General features: G+C 42.6%; 1 protein-coding gene across 1 annotated transcript in view; it reads right to left on the bottom strand.

Moving 5' to 3' along the window:
- Positions 1-18647, bottom strand: part of ESR1 (estrogen receptor 1) — a gene marked incomplete at its 3' end in the record, with an annotated part of 276093 nt that overhangs the window by 10550 nt on the left and 246896 nt on the right. The window lies entirely within an intron of this gene.

Raw genomic sequence — 18647 nt, 5'->3', positions numbered from 1 at the left:
TGTTGATGGTGTCTACATTTTTTTAAGGCCTTAGGGCGCACAATTTACTTAGAAATTATTTCTCTTCCCAAATTTCAGTACTGCCACTCTTTGTCATAGAAACCACATTCTGGAATCTATAACCAGTTAGTCCTCCCCTGTTGTGCTCAGCGTTCATTCTAAACACTACCGTATTTTATGGAAACCAGTGTTTTCAAAGAAGTACAGGGCAAGATACAGCTCCCAACATTACTAAGGACTTCAAAAATATTGCCCTATGCCAGGCAGGAATTAAATTTTTATTTTGTGAGTTGAAATAAAAGCATACTGCTCTGGGAAATGTGTGCATAGTAGGAAACTTCTACCCTTCTACTGATACAGTTATTTATCTGAAAGGTGAAGAACCTTCTCCTAACCCAATCCTGGTGCAAATGCACACTGTTAGACTAGTGTGCACAAGACCACACACTGGTCAAGTCCTCTCCAAGTGACTCAAAGTGAGAGGGACCAGAGTGAAGATGGACGTCCCTGCCAGAGCCCGGTGTGGGAACATGGTGGCCCTACTCATTTGGTTGTGCTGTGTCCCTACAAGTACTCTCTTGGCACGAAAGACTACGAAACCACATATTTCTGGTTCAATGACATTTGTCAATTTGACACAATTTATTTTTAGTGAAATGTACTAGGTGTTGTAGAAGGTAAATACTTGATCATCAACACATTCAAGCTGACTCAGAAGACAAATGTCTTAACGATTACTTCAGATGGTGAAAACAATGAGCTGACTCAGCTGATTGGAGGAAGAGTCTTACACGTGCAATTCTCTTTCAAACTGAAGTGGTGGCTGTGTGTTCCACCTTTATAGATGATATCCCAGTTCTTAATTTTTGTAATAAATCATATCTTTGCTTTATTCCTTTTAGGACAAAACCATTGCAGTTGTATATTTTGTGGAAGAGCCTTACTTTAATTAATTATATCTATAATATATTAAGAAACATCGAGTTTTAGATTTGTTATTCTTAAAGTAATTATGACCTTATTGAAATCAGAAAGGAGATGTTTCAAAGATTCATCTATTATAGAGATGTTTGTACAAAGTTCCATGGGGGTACTCCTAGCTCAGGCAGCTGGCCTGGTTTTACAAAATCCTAATTTTTTCTTTTCTCACCAAAAAAGGCAAGTGGATAGGCTGGATGATCTTGTTTCCATGGACCCAACCCTTAAAAGCCTTTGTTTTAAGGACCATGAGCAACAATGTAGAGTACAGAGCAGGTAGGAGCTCTGAAATGGAGATTTTATTTTCCAGAGAAGTCCACACTACCTCCCGGACACATGGTTTCTACCAAGCAATCTTGGCACTCTTCCTATGAAGATAGAGGGACTATGTTTCCTCCCTGGATTCCAGGTGGACTCATGACTTGCTTTTAATCAGTAGAATGGACTGGAAGTGGCCCTGAATCACTTCTAAGCTATGTCACAAAAAGCCATGTGGCTTCTGCCTTGTTGACTGGGACGCTTGTTTCAGAAACCTTCTACCTAGTCAGAGGTCTAGTATACCAGGCCGTGGAGAGGTCACAAATGGCTATTTCTGGCTGACAGCTCCAAATGACACACCAGCCAATGGCTAGCACCAATTGCCAGCAAGTGAATAAGGACGCCTGAAGGTGACCTCGGCGCACAACTATCAAGTTACTCCTAGTTAATATGTCTCTTCTCTGAGGCCCCAGGTGGTGTAGAGAAGAAATAGCCATTCCCTCTGTGCCTTAATATAATTCATGAACATTTTTTAGCAATTAAGATTTTATTTTGTTTAGCCATTGCTTTATTACAAAATTGCAGTAACAATTTTTGCAGGACATACTATGGCATCCATATCAGACACTTAGAAAGGAAAGCTACCACAAATAGTCGGATCAAAAAATAGACTCTTGATCTTGCATGCTATGCAATGTGATAAAATTCGGGTTCTTCCTATTCCAGATTATGAATTTTACTGCTTACCAATACTTTGGCCCAACTCATTGGAGAAAAGACACCAATTAATCTTAACAAATATGTATGCAGCTAACAATTTTCCTAGGAGACCTTTAGTCCTAATTATTGCTCAGATGGTTATCTAAACATATGAGTCAGACCCTAACTGTCAAACCAAAATAACTGTACTCCAGCTTCCCACCAGAGAATGAATGACTTTGAACTCTCATCTACATGATGGTTATAAGAAGTTGACTGTGTAGTAATTTGCCTGAAGGAAGGTTCTTACGTTGAATACCTGCTCTCTTTTATTTTTATGAAAAGCCTGCAAACCTTAGAATGGAATGTATTCTCTTTTTTGGTTTGGCCAGGCAAAGGAAATTTAGAGCCAAATCTGTGGCCCATCTTAGAAACTATGCAGAGAGACTTCTGTGTGCTCATCTGACTTCTGGATTTATCATTTTCTTCTTGGTACTCTCCTTTTGTAGAGACTTTGTCAACTATTACTTTTCTACTTTGTATTGCATGGTATTTGGTAAGCCATTTCAAACCCTCTGTGGAAGATAAAAATAATGGAAAAGATGCCTCTTCGTTCCCAGCCAAGTCAACGAATGAACAGCGTTAGAGTGAACAGAAATATTTATAAAACATTATGAAATACTCATCTAACTTGGCCTTAAATGCCAAAGAAAATGATGTACAGCCTAAGAGCAAACAATTAGTTGATACGCCCATGGCCACAGTATCCTGAACCCAATAGCCTGCTTCACTAACCTGCAATGTTCAGCACCAGTTACTAAAAAGCAAGGTCACGCCCTCTCAGTTCTGATTTGCATATTTACCTCCTGAGTCACAGAAATCTTCTTCCTCTTTATCCTGGGTTTAGAATAGAAATGGCTGAGAATTCTCTTTAGTTATTTTTTTTTTTTTTTAAAGGCTCACTGGTGTCAAAAATCCCTGGCTTTTGAGAGTTAAGTGGGCACAAGGTTGTGCACATCTTTAGGTACATGGGTGCTATCGTTTTATGTGTGTACTAGAGTAGATAAAAAATCAACTGAAAAGGTGTCACATGACTGAGACAGGCTTATTCTTTCCTAAGGAGAGAAAGCATCTACTATGTGGCAAACACAGAAGCACAGGAATCCAGAATCAGGGATTTCAGAGATGCCTTAAGATAAATTTACTCAGCAGGTTTGAAACCATTCTGATAATAAAAACCCTTGCGAAGAAACAAACCTCATAAGAAACCCTCATTCCTCAACTGGGTGAAGCCAGACTCCCCTAACTAAAGCAGAGGAAGTGGGTGTTCCTAGACCCACAAGTTCTCCTCTCCTGGCTCCCCACCCCCACCCGCTGAGGCCCCAGGCTCCTTCCAAAGCATTTGATTTTAGCAGAAGAAAATATAAGAACCCTTGATCTCCACAGAATGAAAAGACAAACCAGAGACTTGAAGAGAACCTTTGCCAAGACACATTCGATAGCACACCGTCATCCAAAATATACAAAGAACTGCTCAAAACTCAACCAAAGGAAACAAACAACCCAACTGAAAGGCCAAAGACCTTCACAGACAACTCACCACAGAATGCGGCACTTCAGTAAAGAAAGAGCATAGCACTCAGCCTTAAATGTAATTAAGGAATTTCATACCCAAATAACAATGAAAGACCACCACGCAGCTCTTAGAATGGCCCGAATAAGGAGCAGTGGCCACACCCAACGGTGACGAGGCCGTGCTGGCGGAAAGGCCGCAGTACAGCCCCTTTGAAGGACATTTGGGGAATTTCTTACAAAACGAAACATACAATCCAGCAATCATGCTCCTCAGCACTTACTTACCCAAAGGAACTGAAAGTTTATGTCCGCACAAAATCTTTTGCATGGATGCTTGTAGCTGCTTTATTTGTAATTGCCAAAACTTGGAAGCAACCTCAGTGACCCATCTAGATGTTGGGATATCACTCAGTGCTAAAAAGAAATGAACTACTAAGCCAAGAAAAGATAGGAGGTAACCTTAAGGGCATATTACTAGGTGAAAGAAGCCAGTTTGGAAAGGCTCCATCTGTAGGATTCTAGCTACGTGACATTCCTACGAAGGTGAAAGTACGGAGGATGCGAGGGGCTGGGCAGAGTGAGGGAGGCAGAGGAGCCGTCAGAGGATTTTGAGGACAGTGACATTATTTTGTATGGTCCTACAGTGGTGGAAACATTTGTCAAAATCTATAAAATGAACAACACCCAGGGTGAACTCTAATGTCAACTTTGGGCTTCGGGTGATAATGATGGGTCATTGTAGGTTCATCGATTATAGCAAATGTCCCGCTCTGGAGGGAGATGTCAATAGCGAGGGAGGCTTTGGGAGTAGGCAATGGCTATGTGGGAACGCTCTGCTTTGCTTGACCTTAACTCTGTTCTCAAAATGAAAGTCTGTTAAAATAGAAAAATAAAATCTTAAAAAAAATTGTAAAATAGGACCACTGAATCAGTCCATTTTTTTTTCTTTCTTTTTTTTCTTTTTTTTTTTTTGGGGGGGGGTACTGGGGTTCCTGGAAGCCCTTCTACCTCTGGGCTACACTGCCAGACCTATTTTTTATATTTTTTATTTGGAAACAGGGTCTCTTAAGCCAGCGCGGCTGGCTTCGAACCTGCACGATCCTCCCAAGTACGGGGATTACAAGCGTGCGCCACCATGCCCGGCTGAATCAATCCAATGTTTGCAATTGCTGGGAAACAGAGGCTCAGAAGTCCTTGGAGCTAGCAAATGAGAAAGCTGGATGGTGTCAGGTGGGATGGAGGCTGGACTTCACCGAGGCTACCCAGTTGGTAAGTAAGTGGCAAAGCCTGAATGAGAATCCAAGTATCCCTTTTGCCTGGCCCAGTGCTCAAAAGCTACACAAAGTATTTCCTGACTTCAAGATTTAAGAAAAACTGAAAATGATGGACTGCCAACAGACTCACCTCCAGAGATATTTGAAAAAATATAATATGAAAATAATTTTCAAGGAGTGACTTAGAAGAAATTTTACCTTTCAGAATATGGCAGAGGATAGATAATGTGGAGAAAAGGAGTGGAAATCAGCAGGTATCCTCTGAAAGTCTGTTTAATTAAGAGCACCAATCTTAACAAAGATTGTTTTTGTGTGATGAATTTATGATTACTTAGGAGATTATTTTTCTTGGTGTCTTTTCTGTACTTTCCAAGTTCTCTGCCTTGGGCATGTCTTACTTTCATAATTTGTTGGCGAAAACCTCTATTAAAAATACAAAATCAAAGTCCTTTTCATTCCTATTATTTCACAAACTGTCAACACCTGGACTGTCGAGACAGCAATCTAGCGGGTGATCGGGTACTCCAAAGAAGGAGCTCGCTATAGGGCTGTTATTTATTACTTTTTTCAAAATATTTCTATCATCTCTAAGGCTATTCACATTTCTAAAATTCTCCAAAGCATGTTGTTTCAGCAGGAAATGGAGTAATGTGTTACCAAAAATTTTTGAATAATTTTCTTAGTTTGAAATATTGCATATGTCATCAATAAGCTGAGCTACAAATCTATATAAGAAAGGAAAAAAAGATAATCTTCAAAGACTGGCAGTTGTGTGGTCCCAGAGGGCTAGCAACTTGGAATATTAACAAGAAGTGCACTGAGGTTTTACTAGCAGTTGCCAGGAGCTTGGCTCTCAGTGAATGTGAACTCTCTGTTATCTAACTCACTGGTTCACATTTTCTATTTCAACATAAAGAGCTGATGCTTCACGTGTCAAGGTGGAAAAGAATTTTGCACTCTGGGTTTCATTCATCCCTGATGATGATGCCAATTTTAAAGAATAAGTAACCTTCCCCTGCCAGGCCCTTCCTGATACTCAAAGCCGAGCTGTCCTCAGCTGGACCCCATGGAGCCTCAATGGGTTTGCACAGGGCGCAGTTTGAACCAGCACCTTGTAGGTCTCCAGAGAAGGACACACCTGAAGGGATGGTGGAGTCACACGTTAGGATGCTGTCTCTAAGCTTGGTACTCACTAGAAAACGACATGATGCTCCTGGGAGCCAGGACCCAGAGAAAGTAAAATCACTGCAACACCCAGTTTGTTCTCCTCTGGGGGGGGGTATTTATTTAATTGTTTATTGGTGGTACTGGGGTTTCTGGAAACCCTTCTACCTCCGGGCTACACTCCCAGACCTATTTTATATTTTTTATTTGGAAACAGGGTCTCTTAAGCCAAGCACAGCTGGCTTCGAATGTGTGCGATCCTCCTGTCTCCGCCTCCCAAGCGCGGGGATTACAAGTGTGCGCCACCACGCCCAGCTGGGGGGGGGGGTGTTTAAAAGAAAGATGCACTTTTATCCTTTCAACCTCTTGCCTTTCTTTTTGCAAATACCATTTTTTAAAAATCTCTGGCAGAGGACCAATGGCAGGCAGTAAAACATAAACTACCTACCCTGTGAGCACCTGTCTCGCCAGCACCGTGTCTCACAACCCATCAAACTTAAAGTTAACATAACAAACACCTGTACAGATAACAAAAAACCAAACAAACAAAAAAGAATTCTCTGAAGTCTCCCTTTGAAGATAATTGGCTTCAAGGGAAACGTTTCTACTATGATCCATGTGTAATTTCTAGAATTGCAGACCATGGGCAGTGGTTGGTCAGGAGGACACTGTCAGCTCTCTGGCTCTCCAGCAATCTCCACTCAAGGTCCCTAAGCTTACTCAAATGTGAGCACTTTCACCTTCAGCTGGTAAAAGTGTAAACTGATATTCTTTGCTGAAGCAGTAGGCATTGTGTATCAAAAACTTAAAAAATGTCTCTATATTTATCTCCCAGAAAATCCGCTTCTAATAATGTATCCAAAATAATAATCAAAAGTAGGCTGAAGTTTATATTAATAGAGAAAATTTAAGTATAATTTATAATATCAGAGGTAAGAAATCACTTTTAGATGTTTAATAATATCAGATTTGTTAAATACATCAAGCTATACCTAATGACTAATTATGCAGCCTCTTCAAATCTTATTTTGAAAGCAACTCCATGTGTATAATCCTAATTAAAACATGGGAATATAAAGACAGTCATGTGCCACATAATAGTGTTTTATTAAGTGCTGAACCACATACAGGACAGTGTCCCCAAAAGACTGTTATAGAGCTAGAAAATTCCTACTGTCCAGTGGCATCATCACCATGTGGAATGATTTGGATTTAGGATGTGCCTCCAGCCCTCACAGAAACAAGGCAACAATGTTGGAAGGGCCTTGGTTGCTAAGGAGGGATCCCTGGTGGTGTGGCCTTGGGATTATATACAGTTCCCTCCTCCCCTTGCTCTCTGCTTCTAGCCTCCATGATGTGAGAGCCTAGTGTTTTGTGCGCTCTCTCTCTCTCTCTCTCTCTCTCTCTCTCTCTCTCTCTCTCTCTTCTCTCTTCTCTCTTCTCTCTTCTCTCTCTTTCTTTGTCTCTCTCAGCTTGGCTTTTCACTGACACACCCTGAGCTTCAGACCCTGGCCTCACATGGACTGAACCCAGAGTGTCCAAATAACCATGAGCAAATAAATCTCCCTTCCTCTAAGCTGTGTGGTCAGTCTTTTTCATTTACATCAGTGAGAATACTGATGGAGACACTATCAAAGAGTTAAGAATACAAAATGCTTCTCAAGTGTTCATGGTGATGCTCGTGTAGATAAACCTACTGTGCTGCCAGTCATACAAAAGTATAGCACATATAGTTATATCTACTATAAAACACTCGATCATGATAATAAACAACTGGGCCACTGCTTTATGTATTGACTGTGCAGTACTTTTAATCATTATTTTGTATTGTATACCATATATATATATATATATATATATATATATATATATATATATAATGTTTACTGCAAAACAGTGTACTTTGTTACCCTGGTAGCAAATTCATACACCTCCTGTTTACCTAGACTCTTGAGTGTATCGGGGCCACATTGAGTGATGGCCCTGTATCACCTGGATCTGTGGGATGGACCCTGAGGTTGACACAACTACACCGCCTCGTGGAACGTTTCTCAGAATGTATCCTGGTCATTAAGGGACACACAACTGTTGATGAATATATACAAACAACAATATGGATGGGAAAGAAAATAGTACCTAACTCAAATTGTTAGCCTAAGAAGGCATTGTTCTAAGAGTGACTGGCATTAACAATAACCCTATGAGGTGGGGCTTATTATTATAATTTCCATTTCATGGACAAGGAAACAGAAGCACAGGAAGTTTAATTGTCCCAAACTACAGAACTGAGGAGCAGCAAAAAGATTTGTACTCTGAAGCAATGTCTCTTGCTCTTAACTCTAGTTCACTGTCTTGTCGTTTGATGAAACAAAGCGGCAACAAGGTTGGCCAACTTTAGGCAGTTTTATATTTCCTTAACTATGCATGTTGTATTCTTAAGCTCTCTACAGCAAACATTTTTACAGCCTAAATTTTATATTTAAAAAGCAGAATTCTCTTGTTACATTTGTTCTTTTCATCACATCATGAGGCCCTCAAGGTAGGACTGTTCCTACTGTTGGTATAGCCACTGGGTCCCCCATGGAGCCACAGCTGGGTCCCTGGAAGCAGCCCCTACGCATCCCTTTATGTGAGCCACAATGCAGTAACCCCTACTTCTTCCATTTTACAGATCAGACCATTAAGGTAACTTTCTATTTCCAGCACTTAGCACAATGCCTAGAAATAGTATGTCCCCAGCAAATGTTGGTCAAGCTAACAAATAATATATACAAAAAACACAGATATCACTCTGTTGAAAGGAAAATTGCTGACTTTCTTACATGCCAGATGAAAAGTGAAAACCCAAAATGTAGATGTAAAGTAAAAACTCAGAAAAAATAAAGCTCAGGCAACCTCAGTAGTCAGTACATAAAAATATCCACGTGCCCTTGGGGAGGGTGCTGGGAGAGGCTGGACCTGATGGGGTGCTCAGCACCTCCAGGGAAGGGGAGACACACAGGAAGATGGACTGCAGAGCTGGAGTTTGCTTTTCCATCTTTCTTTCAACCTCAGAGAAGCAGAAGGAGGGAGTAATAGGGCCTTGAACAGAAAGGCCACACCAGCCTAAATGCTATGAAATTTGGTTCAGTCTTGGAACTTTCCAGAACAGTTTGATGTTCCATTTCTGTTTTCCAGGAAAGCATACACACATCCTATTATGCATGCTTTAAATGTTCTTTGAACAAGTAAAAGTAGCTGCTGGAAAAGAAAACCCCATTATAAAAACCAGTAGTTTATTTTACTTCTGGGTTCAGGCCATGGGTAAGATTTTACTGATATTTTCTTTTGGTCTCCTCTGGTTTAAGTATCAAAACAGTTTTAGATGACAGTTCATTATGCTGGGTACAAATACTAAGAACATTTTGAGTCAGCATGGCAAGAGGTTGTGGACATTTTTTCCTTTTAAATGGGCCCACAGAGTATTCAAATTTAAGAATATCCATGTGCATCATGTCAGAACGCTACAGATGTGACAAAACTGTGGTGAAGTGAAAGACCTGGGAGACGTCTCCCTTCATGGGTGCCTGTGAGAGTGCAAGGTGTTGAACAGCTTCTCCTGCTGTGCTTCTCAACACAGCAGGAAAACTGTCCCTAGCATCACAAGGGCACCCATGTCCACACCGGCCACCTCTGAGCCCTCCCACGAGCTCAAGTCAAAACTCCCTGTCGTTCTGTTTCCTTTTGCTAATAATATAATATGACAGCCCGATTAAGTTATAAAGAAAAGAGGTCTATTTTATGTATAGTTCTGGTCCAAGGGCAAGGAGCCAAATTTGGTGATAGCCTTCTTGCTGGCAGGGTTCCAAGTCAACACGGGGCATCATACTACCAGACACAGGAAGTGCATTTGGGCAAATGTTTGTGCAGGTGTGTGTGTGTATGTATGTATGTATCTGTGTGCGTGTGTTTGTTCCCTCGGGTATTTCACTTTCTCTCTCTTCTTACAAAGCCATTCAATCATGGGACTCTGCCCTGGTGACCTTATCTAATCCTAATGACCTCCCAGTGGCCCCACCTCAACACACTCTAGTTGGGTTAATTTCCCACACAATGTAGATTAAACTCCAACATGAGTTGGGAGGCCACAAACCATATTCCAAACACAGCGGTCCAACCTGGTCCCCTGAAACTCACATTCTTCTCACACAAAACACAGTCATTCCAACCAAAGAGTTCCAGGCATTAATTCACAAGTCTAAAGTCTTGTCTGAGACTCAAGGCAAACTTTTTCCAGCTATGAGTCTACAGAATCAAAACAGCTTATATGTTTCCAAGGTACAATGGCAGGATGGGCACAGCGTTCATGTTACCAATCCAAAAGAAAGAAAGAGGGAACGGAAAGAAATCATCATTCTAAAGGGGGACTGAAACCCAGCAGGGCAGACATGGAACTGGGGTCTCCAAGTCCAGCATCCTGTGCACACTGGGGGCAGGGTGGGGACGGGATGGCCCTACCCATAAGGCTTTGGGTCATAGGCCACATGCCTCCTCTCTGGGGCTGGCTTTGCACACTGCCCACAACTTTTGACAGCAGGTGCCACAGGTTACCCATAGCTCTCCTCTCTGGGCTTCCTGCGGAGGAAGCTCCACTCCCAGGGTCCACCACGGGCATCCCCCCACCAGGAGCCGTGAGTGGGAAATTTTCTGCCTGGCTTCTCAGCCTTTCCTTTGAAACCTGGGTAGAAGTTGTTGAGACTCCCATGCTCTGAACACTTGCAAATCCAGCATGATATGGACACCACCAAGGCCCGTGGCATGAGTAGTTGAGTCCTACAAGGTGTAGAACTCCAAAGCTCATGCACAGGGCCCTGGCTTGGTATCTAAAACACCTCTGCCCCCACCCAGGCCTCTGGGGATATAATGGGTGAGTCAGCCTTACAGATTCCTAGGAAGCCCTCAACACTTCTTTCTTCTTTTCTTGCCCATTAGCACTGGCTCCCTTTTTAATCAATGTTTTGTACTAGGGACTGAACCCAGGGGCACTCTACCTCTGAGCTACACCACCATCCCTTTTTATTTTGAAACAGGGTATCTCTAAGTTGTTAAGGCCCTTGCTAAATTGTTGAGACTGACCTCAAGCCTGAGATCCTCCTGTCTCAGCCTCCCAAGTACTGGAATTACAGGTGTGCATCACCACATCCCACTGCATGTCATGTAGCTCTCTTTTATCTGTACTAGCCTCTTTTTAAATTTTTTATTGGTGCATTATAGTCATACATTTTAATGGAGTACATGATAGTGGAAGCATACATGCACACCTCACCCAGTTACCCTTATCCACCGCTTTAATAAGTGTTAGCTTGGCTAAACCTTAGTTTTCTTTTTCCAAATACACTTTTTCACCCTTCACTTGGCCGAGCTAAGAATTTTTGAAATCTTCTACTTTCTTTCTTTTGTTCCCAAGTCTCCCTGTAAATCTGACTAAAAACAGCCAAAAATTTCTATGCCACACCCTGAATGTTTTGCTGTTTAGAAATCTCTTATGAAAAATAAAGTAATCTACCATTTTTAAATATGCCCACAAAGTCTTTGGACATAGACACAACGTAGCCAAGTTTTGTGTAATGGTGTTACAAGGAGGCCTTTTCTCCAGTTTCCAATAGAATTCTCATTTGTATCTGAGACTAAGTCCCTAGTCACCTTGTCTTCATAGCCCTGGGTAGAATTTCCCATAAAGCTCCACTTATAGCATCAAAGGCTTTTTCTAGCTTCTTTCTCCAAGCTCTTCCAACCTTTGCCCATAACCCGTTACCAAAGCTCTTTCCACATTTTCAGAAACTCTTTATTAACAACAGCTTTGTTTCTTGGCACCAATGTTCTGTCTTAGTCCATTTTCTGTTGCTAATACCACAATACCACAGACTGGGTAAGTTAAAGAGGCCTATTTTGGTTCATGGTTATAGTCAAAGGGAAATGGGCCACACCAAAGGGGCCACAACCTGGTGATCTGGAGAAGGCCTTGCAGGCAGGGTCCTGTGAGCAGCACTCACATCGCATGACAAGAGACGAGAGAGAGAGAGAGAGAGAGAGAGAGAGAGAGAGAGAGAGAGAGAGAGAGAGGTAGGATGTGTGCATACTCTGATCTCTCTTTCCTTCCTCCTCCTGATTGGACCCAGGGCTTTCAATCTCCAAGCTACACCCCAGCCTTTTTTCTTTTTTATGTATTTTTAAAATTTGGAAACAGGGTCTTGCTGCATTGCTAAGGTCCTGCCTAAGTTATCAAGGCTGACCTCAAACATGTGATCCTTCTTCTCAGTGTCCCAGTTACTGGGATTACAGGTGTGCACCACCACAACCAGCTTCCTCCCTCCTCCTATAAAGCCACCACCATTCAATCATGGGGACCTACCCTAATGACATTATTTAGTCATAATCACCTACCCAAGGATCTAATTTTCCACACTGTAGTTGGATTAAGTTTCTAACCTCTCGATACTTCATAATAGGAATTAAATTTAAGCATGGATTTTGGAAGTGACAAACCGTATGCAGTTCCCGGCACTCCTCGTGTCTCCAGGCTTCAGGTACTGGGTTGTTTCCTGGGGCCCAGAAGCCCCAGAGGATCTCTGAAACAACCTGGAGGACCAAACCCACCTCATCCCAGGCCTGAGAAGGCTCTATTTACAGCTTCCTTGTGAGAAAGTGAGCTCTTTCATCCCAAACAGCAGAAGTGAAATCCTGCCTCAAAATTTCTTGACAGAAGTTTGCTTATTATCCATTGAAACGAGTAGAGTGATTACTTTCATAAAGTCATGAATAAAACACACCAGCGTTTGTGTGTCTCCGTGACATGCTGGGAGTAGCCCAGGCTGGTGGATTAATAGTGAAGTCACTACTGTCCCGATGACTCTGCAGGCAGGCATCGCTAGGTACTCTTTTACACATTAGGATCCAGACCTCTATTATCAAAGGGGCTCTCTAAACCACCCCTTCAGGTAAATAGCAGAGTCACTTGTCTTGATTTCTAAACCTCTCTAATGATTAAGTTTATGCTGCCCCATGTTTTCAGGAAACTAAGGGAGGCCATCAGGTGTATTTGAGGCCACACCAGAAGTTGGTAGCAGGGGAAGGCTCAAAATATGGAGTCTACTCCCTGCAGAAGCCAGTCAGCCCGAGAGAAGACAATACACCGCTTAATAACTAGGAAGTGCCATTTATCTCAAAATAATGACAATAAGCAGGCTCCCTGGAGAGGAAGCTTGGCGTTACAAAGAACTCAAGAGATAATATAATCAAATCTTTTCCAGCGTGACAATGGGCATCCCTGACAATGTGCCCACTTGTGATTTCCAAGGCAGAAACCTTTAATTGTTGAGAATTAATGATCCTCAATATTTATAGTCAATATGTTTTAAAAAATGTTCTTTTGCCTAAATATAGGGGCTTTCTGAATCACTGCCTTACTTCTAAACTTAAAAACATAGATGCTCTGCGTAATTGTCTAATAATAGAGAGAGAGTGAGTGTAGATAATCCAGTTCTGGAGAGAGGCAATATTCTTAGTGATGAGAAGTTGTTATAATTAATCATGAAATAAATGCTTCTTTGACCAGTGTGTGGCCTTGATGAACACAGAAGAAGCGAAGAGGATGTCATCAGCTTTGGCAACATGTGTTTTTCATCAGACACCAGGAAGACCAGATACACCACACTAGCGAAGTAGACCTAGATGATAGCCCGTGGCGGGCACCATTTTAAATTTGTCTGCTCTATACGCTATCTATGCTCCTGTTCCACCTTCCCTTGCGCCTCCAGGGTGCGCACCTGAGAGATCTCACCACAATCCATCCTAGGATATTGTTTTCCCTCGACTCTTCACCTTGGGTTTGTTAAGTGTGTGTAGATTTGGGCTCTCATTCATCTTTTATTATTCCATCGAATGAAAAAGAAATGTTGTCTGAAGATTAGTTTGAGATGGCTACAAGAGTTAAACAGCCTAAGACTTTCCAAGAGTAGTAAGCAGTCCTGCTCCTGGTGATTTAGGGATCCAGAAGACACGGAGGAGACCTCTGGGGAGCTGGTGTTGGTTTGCAGGGCAGGAGAAGAAAGGGGACCTACAGTGAGACAGAGAGCACAGAGGAACTGGAGACAGGAGTTTGACCAGCTCACCAGGGGGCCAGTTGCATAAAAACACCAGAAAGCAAAGTATCTGAGACTCTTCAGAATTAAGTATATAAAATCGTGGTCAGAAAGCACTCAAAAAAGGGTAGAAATAATTAATCAATTGCATTTAAGCTCACACTGAACATTCATAAGAGATTATAGCTATATCCAGATCAAAATTTGATACATGGATTTTTCTGAATCTTGCAACACACTTAACGGAAAGGGTACTGTTCTTCCTGGGCATGGATTCTGAAGAGCTGCGAGGATTAGAAAAGACAGACCCAGCTCCTGAAAGAATGCCAGGTGCTTCCTCAGCAGGTCACCACGATTTTCATTAAGTCTTTTGACATTAAGATCCAAGTCACAATCAGTTATTAACCCTGAGATAAATCTCACTCTAACATTTGCTTAAACATAATTAAGTAGCACCATTAACAAAGCTTTGGGGAGGATAATGGCCATAGTCCCTATTATTATTACCCCTGAGAAGTCCCTGAATTTCTTTTTTAACCCTAGCTGGAGGCCTTTAAAGTACTTTGCTTTATTGTAAAAAGACATGAGTCCATTGTGTGTAAGCCAGATTCTCCTCAGGGAGGACAGCTATCATTGACCGAGGCTTGCTCCCTCCCAAGAACTGCTTTAGACAGTTCACATCATTTCCTTTTGATCCACAGTCATCCAAGGGCATGGCCATTGTTTTGTCCATTAGCCAGTTTGAAATTCTCTAGAACTCTCCTCCACTGAACAGGATGATATATTTCAAAATGGTGGGAAAAATGAGGACTCCCCAGGTCCTCCTGGCCATGTTCAGCAAATTAGCATCTATTTATTAAATGACTGAATGGTACAATATCTGCTGATGGTTTATAGCTAAAGAATATGGTGGGGTGGGGATAGTTTCTAGAGAAATTAGAAAATACATGCATGAACCAGAGAACAATTCATATGGAAAAAGAAACCACACAAAAATGTAACACTTGTGTTGGTAGATTTGGCACAAAGAAAACAGTGGAAATTGAATAGATAAGTTGGGACTGGTGTTTCATGCTTGCACTTGGGAGGCTGAGAGGGGAGGATCGCAGGTTCTCAGCCAGCCTTAGCTACTTACTGAGGCCATCTGCAACTTCGCGAGATCTTGTTACCAAATAGAGAATAAAAAATAGGGCTGGGAATGTAGCTCAGAGGGAGAATGCCTCTGGGTTCAGCCCCAAGTACCACACAAAGAAAGAATACACAATAAACATTTTGAGTAAAGAAATTTAGACCACCAATTAATTAATCTCATGCTAGACTGTGTGGTACTGCCTCTAAGTACTGAAACAGTCTAGAGAAGGGTGATCCATCATGGACTTGACTAGTAGAGAGACTTGACTCCAATGAGAGTGGGATCCAAATTAAGGAGGCCTGAAAGTCAGAAATATCGGCATGATTGTGAGGAAGAACTGAAGTCACCCTTGGAGGGAGGAGGGGAAGGAAGGGCAGGAGCCACAGTCTCTTCCTTGATGGAACTCTTCCCTCGTTTTACGCCCTATGCTGCTCCCTGGCTTTGGGTGAGCATATCTGCTTTGCTCCTTCTCTTCTGGAGCTCTGTCCAGCTCCTTCTCAGAATGTCCCGAAGCTAAGGCATCAATCAACTTCGCTAAGGCATCTTCCCATTAACTAAGAAAGCCTCTGTCCTTTCTTTATTCTATGGATGATCCTGGGCTTTTGCATGTAAAGTAGTAAACGATTCTAAATGAGACAGAAATTGTAACGAATATCTTTTCCTTAAGGGTTGGGAAGAGATTTTCTGTAAAATCCTGGCCTTTCGAGGACCCTCTCAGGACTTGCAGAAAGATGCTTCTGGCAGGTCCACACAACACCCTCTGTGTTCTCCTGGCACCACTGCTCCGAACTCAGAGCCAATGCGAACAGAACCTCCTCAGACTCTGTTGACAGGGACCCAGCAGGAACCTCAAGTTCCACCAGACACTGGGGCTTTGCTGCAGAGGCCAATAAAGCGGTTTTTTACATTTTTTAAAAGAATTTTATTGGTGCCTTATGATTATACATCATCGTGAGAGTCAAAGTGGCACATTCCTATGTGCACACGACCTCACTCTGTGGCGTCATCTTTTAACTCAGGTTTCCTGAATCATTTCCAGCATGCCTTGGGTTGGAGATTCCTGGAGTCAGAGTCACACTGTCATTTCTCTCATGGTAGGTGAAGAGTTACCCCCGATCAGAACCATAAATTGGTTAGATCTTTAAAAAAATAAAAAAATACTCTGTACCACCAGTGGTGAGAAAAAAAAAAATCACCAATTGTGGCAACCTTCCCATGATAGATTGCTTTTTACTCTGAAAAAGGCTCCCGATAACATCCTATTGTGCTTCAGTCTTATCCTCTTTGGTTCTGCTTTGAAGGGGACAATATTAGACTCTAGGGGCTCTGGACAGTAGTGGATCTGCGATTCCAAAACATAGCTCACTTTTGTGGTGAGACAAGCCATTCTGCTTGTCACAGGGTTGAGAGACTACTTCTGTTTTGTTACTGTTCCCCCTGAGCCAGCAGCACTGTCCTTGATAGAAAAGACACACTGCCGCCTTGCTATCTCATGAAAAAGATAACCGTAAACTATGCCAGTGTACAGCTCCTCATATTTTCAAAGCAGTGTTCCAACCCTTCAAGAGCAAGCAAACACACAGAAGATTCTGCGAAAGGAAGGAACAAGGACAGCGTCTGAATGTTTAACTAGCCGGGCAAGGAGCTGGCTGGGAGGGGCAAGTCCCCCAGTGGCAAGGACAGTATTAAGATTCTGGGGCCAGTCTTTAATAAAGACTTTCTGGTGAGAGCTGAAAGACTCCTTCCCTGGGTTATTAAAAAGCCTAGGTCTATGAATCTAATGTTTTGATGGTACAATCTTGACTTTTTTTTTTTTTGTCTAACATTTAAAAAGACAAATCCACCCTGCCAGGGGAACAGAAATATCAAAAATACAGGCAAAGACTACATGCATCTGATTGGATGCTTTTCGTTATCAAGAACAGCCAACTGGGATGAGTCCACAGCTCTGAGAAATTTCCCTTCTGGTCCAGGCTGTTCTTTTCCTTGGTTATACCTTTGTTGTTTTTGTTTCTGTTTTACAGAACTAGGGATGGAATGCAGGACCCCACACATGCTAGGCAAGCACCTTGAGCTATATCCACTACCATTTCACTTCATTTCATTTCATTCCATTTCATTTCATTTATTTCGAGACAGGATTTCCCTAAGTTGCTCAGGCTGGCCTCAAACCTGTGATCCTCCTGCCTCAGCCTCCCAAGATGCTAGCTAGGATTACAGATGTGTGCCACCATGCCTGGCCTCTTTCCTGATTAAAGAGGGAACAAAGTCCCAACACTTGCTAGGCTGCTGTTCCTGAAGTTAGCAGACTGCCCACTGAAAAGCCGTCCACGTGTGCCAGCCCTCCATCGAAGGAGGAGCAGGTTCAAGACCTGGCATCCTGCAGCCGCGTGGCACTGCTCCCAGAACTCTTCTCCAATAAAGAGCCATTGTGGGCTCTGGACCCTCTAATGTCCAGGACAAACGACTCAAATGAAAAGCACGATGCACGCAAGCGGACCCCGAAACTTGAATGGGCGGTAATCACTTCCTCGGTGCCCAGCATATTACTGCCATAGAACTTCACTCCGTGGCGCGGTTGGGCCTAGTGTATTAGTAGCGATTTCCATTTTTCCCTGGATAAGTGGGGATGATTACGGTGATAACCATTAAGCGATATGGATTATAGCATCGGTGGGAAAGAGAAGTGGAAAATTGCTGGGGGAGATGAGAAGGGACTGGCATCTATCAGACACAAAAACAAGTGTAGAGAGAGAATGGAGCGTTAATTCTCTCTGTTATGAGCAGACAAACTACAGCTGAAAACTGTGAGGCCTTAGGTAATGGTGTAAGATACCGTATCAGACTCAAGGCTTCGAAACTGATTTCTAGGTGGCAATGATATAGGGGACACAGAGTGGGGCTGGCAGGCAAAGGTCCCATCAGGAGCCTTGACACCCAGCAGTGAGCCTCAGGTCCCTCGGCTGCAGGTCTAGTTCTTAGAGCCACAAGCCAAGGGGCTGGGAGGAGCGAAGCCATTGTTTGGATCTGGGCGACCTGCTGGGACTGTATGGGACAGCCAACCTCCCTACAGAAAAGCAGAAGAGCAAAACAAAACAGATGCCTCTGGCTCCTGGCCAGGCGTTCCCAGATGAGTAAACAGGAGGGACTGTAGGAAGGGACTCCATAGGGCTGCACCCCTTTACTGCATCCCATGCTCCCCAGTTCCAGGACCAAGTTTGTTTTTTTTTTCTTTCTTGTTTAATCTTTAAGTCAACTATGCTTTTAGCTAATCAATTTTAACCAGAAATACGGTCTATCACAAATAACTCTCTTACCTGGAGCTTGGAATTGGCCATTTTCTTTTTCCCTAGTGGTACTAGGATTAAACCCAGGGCCTCATGCATGCTAAGCACATACTCTACCACTGAGTGGTGGCACTCCAGGTCTCAAGTCAGAATTTTGTAA

This window comes from Muscardinus avellanarius (genome assembly GCF_963383645.1).
Source record: "Muscardinus avellanarius genome assembly, chromosome: 8".
Lineage (NCBI taxonomy): Eukaryota > Metazoa > Chordata > Mammalia > Rodentia > Gliridae > Muscardinus > Muscardinus avellanarius.
This window is presented reverse-complemented; position numbering and strand designations above follow the sequence as displayed.